Raw genomic sequence first — 4,304 nt, forward strand, 5'->3', positions numbered from 1 at the left:
CCTGCGTGCGTGTCTTGCGTGCGTGCATGTGTACGTGCGGGGTGAGGCTACACGTCAGTCGACTGACTTTTTCATCTTTGGTCATTAGATTTTCCAGCCGTTGGATACGAAATCAAGGGCCTGTAGTTTATCATCAAACTCCACCCCCCTAAGCCACCAGCCACCACCGGCCGAACCGCCGCCCCCCGCCCCCCGCCCCCCGCGGCCGGCCCACGTCGCCACGCCGCCCCGCCCGCCCCGAAACCACAACTCACCGCCGGTCCGCCGTCGCACCGGCCATCCCTCTAGCCCCCCCCCCCGCTCGAGCTTTTTCTCCGGCGATCCCCACCCCACCGCCCAATCAACGCGCCCCCCACCGCCGGCGACTGCCAACCAGAGGTCTCACGACTTCGAGTACCCACCGACCACTAATTTATTACCATTTTGTCCTTCATATACGCGCTGACGGGTGGGCCCTATGGTAATGTGCGCTGCTGAATGTGGACCGTTTGACTGGTCAATTGATCGTGTCATCAACAAATTACGGAGCTGTATGGTGAGCCAGTGACCGTATGATCACCCTAAAATGTACTCCGTATTTTATTAACACAGTACAGACTCAAACTACCATTTCTTTCTTTCATATACGGGCTGACAGGTGGGCCCCACGGTTACGCGCCCCGATGGTGCAACACTAGTTGCGCCACGTGGAACGTTTGACTGGTCAATTGATTGTGTCATCAACAAAATACGGAGTTGTACGGGTGAGCCAGTGACCGTATAATCATGACATGTATTTTTTTAACACGGTACAGACGCAAGGGCTCATATATACGCGCAAGCACTCACCGCTATAAGCGCACACACGCAAACCCTACCCCTATGAGCACCTTCGAGAGAGTGGGCCAGCATATGATCTTGAGATTTTACGAAGTCACCATAGGTGCCTCGTAGTCGAGTGGAACGTCTCCTCCCACTGAACGCACATCGCCGGAAAATACTGAAATTAACCCAGGATAAATGCGAGCACCTGGACTTTAACCCTGGTGGGCTCGAGAAACCACTGTCCTCCTAACCATCCAACCACATGTTGGTTAGCACGACAAAATGTATGTGGTGACCGTGATGAGCTTATTCTGAAGTCCAGTGACCATATCGTGCTTTCGCTTCAAATACAATGACTGTAAGTGTCGTCAACAAAATACGGAGCACGCATCAAATGCAAAGTCCGTCAGTGTCATCAAGAAAATACGGAGACGTATCGTGAGCTAGATACCGTATGATCACCACGAGAATGTATACGGTGACCGTAATGAGCATATTCTGAACTCCAGTGACCGTATAGTGCTTTAGCTTGAAATACAGTGACCGTCATGCGTGAATGTGTCGTGGGCATGCATACTTTTAGAGGGCCGAGAGATAGTTTGTGTGCGTACGTGAAAGTGGTGTAGAAAGAGGGGATGTCCGGTGGAGACAAGGAGAGATATGCCCTTCGTTTCTCTTTCCCGTGACTAATATTTTAGGAGAATATATAAACATTCACAATGCAGAACAAATATTTTTGGATGCACCATGCAATTAACTTTCATGTATAACATTGTACTATTGTATATGCTTATTTTCTTAGTGGCCGATTGCGTGTGTGGTGTGGTGGGCACATCATTTCTAGTTGTGGTGGGTCAACATGAGGACTCATGGGTCGGTTCCATCCTGCGCCACATAGGTTGGATCGAGACGCGTTATACGAAGACCCATGTGGAGGACTCGGCGTACAACACGAAGCTAGCTACCAGAGTCGCGGAGGACTCTATCCCCACTGGTGATAAGCCGACTATATATGATTTGTAACCCTAGGCCCCCAGTATGTTATAGAAGCTTGGGGGCTAGTTCGTCGATAGTATACACACACGCACAATGCCTGGTATTCACGTGTACTTTGTACACACCCCTATCACTAATATACAGTACCAGGAGTAGGCTTTTTCCTCAACTGCAAGGGTCCGAACTAGGGTAAAACTTTGCCTCGTATTACCATCCAGCCTAACAGTCAGGGATATCCTACCGAATGATATGATGGAATCATATCTGCTAACTACTAAGAGAGAGGTGTGTCTGGGGGGGGGCAATGTGTGCGAGAGAGGCCTAAAGATAATGTGCGTGCGGGAGACACGTAGGCACATATATGTGCGTATAGAGGGCTAGTAGAGACCGTGCGTGTGTATATATGCATGTGAGAGAAATAGTGTTTTCCAACTGAGATTAGTGAAAAGAGTGGTACATAGTAGTCAGAAAGAGAGAGAGAGAGATACAGAGAGAGCATGTGCGTGAGACTCCCCGGCACCCCGAGAGAGATTGTGAGCATGTGTGAAAGAGAAATGCCGATGCATATAAAGTGTGCACTTATGCGGTAGATAGAGAGATATATAGCGCGTTTGTGAGAACGGGCCGAGGCATAGTGCATCTACGTGTAAAAGGCGGTTCTACGCATTAAATTAAAATATAAATGGCATTATTATTTTTGGATGAGATCATGAATTTTGCAAATTGCGTATGGACGAAAATCGGTCTATCAGACACCCATACTCTATTGAATTCTAGCATGTGCATGTGTTTATTTCATATTATCGATCCATAGAGTGAGAGCGGTTTGAAATATAGGCAATGGATGCTTTTGCAATTCATATATAAACATTAATTAGTGCACTCCATGTTGTTAGTGTGAAGCACTTTATACATTTGTCACTTGCATGGATACATTCCAAATTGCTAGCTACGAAATAGAATACATGTCGAATTCAACATAAAGGGGGTTTCGAAGATTCGAATTCATAGGAAGTGCATTCATCTATTTGAACCCGAGATAATGGCATTTGTAAATCAGATGTAAAAGGGGGCATCAATCTTTGTTGTGCGTTTGAACATGCTATATATATTCATACGCATGTCTAACTTTTTTTTGCAACCAAGGAGATTATATCTGGAACCATGCATGAACTGAGGTAAGTTGCATATTTTTTAATATATACTCGTGTACAATGTATATTCAAATGTACCACCTCCATTCCAAAATAATCGTAGCTTTAGGATTTTCAAGAGTAAAGATTTGTGAAGTTTGACAAATCCTGAATGTTCAATTCAAGAGAACCGAAAACGTTAATGCTTCTGCTCCCAAATATTGAACGAAGCGCCAAATAGGCCTCTGGTCACCCGAAACCGCGCGAGACTAATGTTTGGTGTTAGGAAATTACTGTCCTGACTCTGGCCCGTGTAGCCTATCGGCCCGATGTCCAAAGGTCTAAACCGGGGTAGGTTTGTAACTTCACCAAGACGCCAGTCTCAACCGCCTCCGAGAAGCATTCATACGCCGTGGGCGCCTAAACACCCATGCGCTCGGCCGAAATCTATCCCGCCCACATTTGGGACACCTGAGATTACTGTCCTACCCCCAACCCACAATATGTCTGAAATTTTAGATGGGGGCAAAGTTTGTAACTTTCCCCAAATTTCAAACAAGCGCGTCCCAAACCGAAACATTGTTCCCCCTTAGTTCCCCGCCTCCCTCCGTTTCCCCATTCATACTCCATGGGCGCCAAAACGCCCTCTCCACCAGCCGCGAAACCCCAGCCTCCTTCGTCCTCCACCCCATAGCACCCAATCCACCGCCGCCCTCCTCCATCACGACGGAGCCGGTACTGCGACGTCGTCGTCCAATGCAACCGCAACCGCAACTCCCTCAAGGACTTAGCAGCTGAAGCCGATGTAGAGCTGCCTCCACGACGACGACGCCGACGTGCTCCGTACCAGAACTACTCCGACCACGCCATCCTCCGCCTCACTGCTGCCGCTCCACTTTCGCAACCGCCCACCGCACCGGAGCTGTTCCCGCTACGTCGTCGTTCGCCGCCTCAGATCTGCTTCCCCGCCGCCGACAGACGGCCACCGTACCACACTCAACAACTTGGCCATGGGTCCGTCCAAGGCCGCACCGTCCTCCACAACTTCTCGTTTCCAGCGAACCACAAGAAGATCGTTGGAAAAACAGAAGGAGGACACAACACTCCCAGCAGAAAGAGGTACTCCTCTTCCCTTATTCGTGCAAACCTTACGTCTCTGCTCACAACGTATTCATCCCACGAAAGAAACTAGTTGAGCGCTTCTTACTGCATCTTCTTCGTGATACTAAATGCACAAGGTTTCCTCCCTTTACTATTTCACCTTTGCTAGAGGTCAGTAGCCCGCCTGGATTTCAATTCAGGGTCAGTCGAACTGCAATTAAAAGAAGCAGCACCAGCTTAGGCGCGCGGAGCACCTAGTCCGCCTGTTCG

The sequence above is a fragment of the Triticum aestivum genome, chromosome 4D (assembly GCF_018294505.1).
Source record: "Triticum aestivum cultivar Chinese Spring chromosome 4D, IWGSC CS RefSeq v2.1, whole genome shotgun sequence".
Classification (NCBI taxonomy): domain Eukaryota; kingdom Viridiplantae; phylum Streptophyta; class Magnoliopsida; order Poales; family Poaceae; genus Triticum; species Triticum aestivum.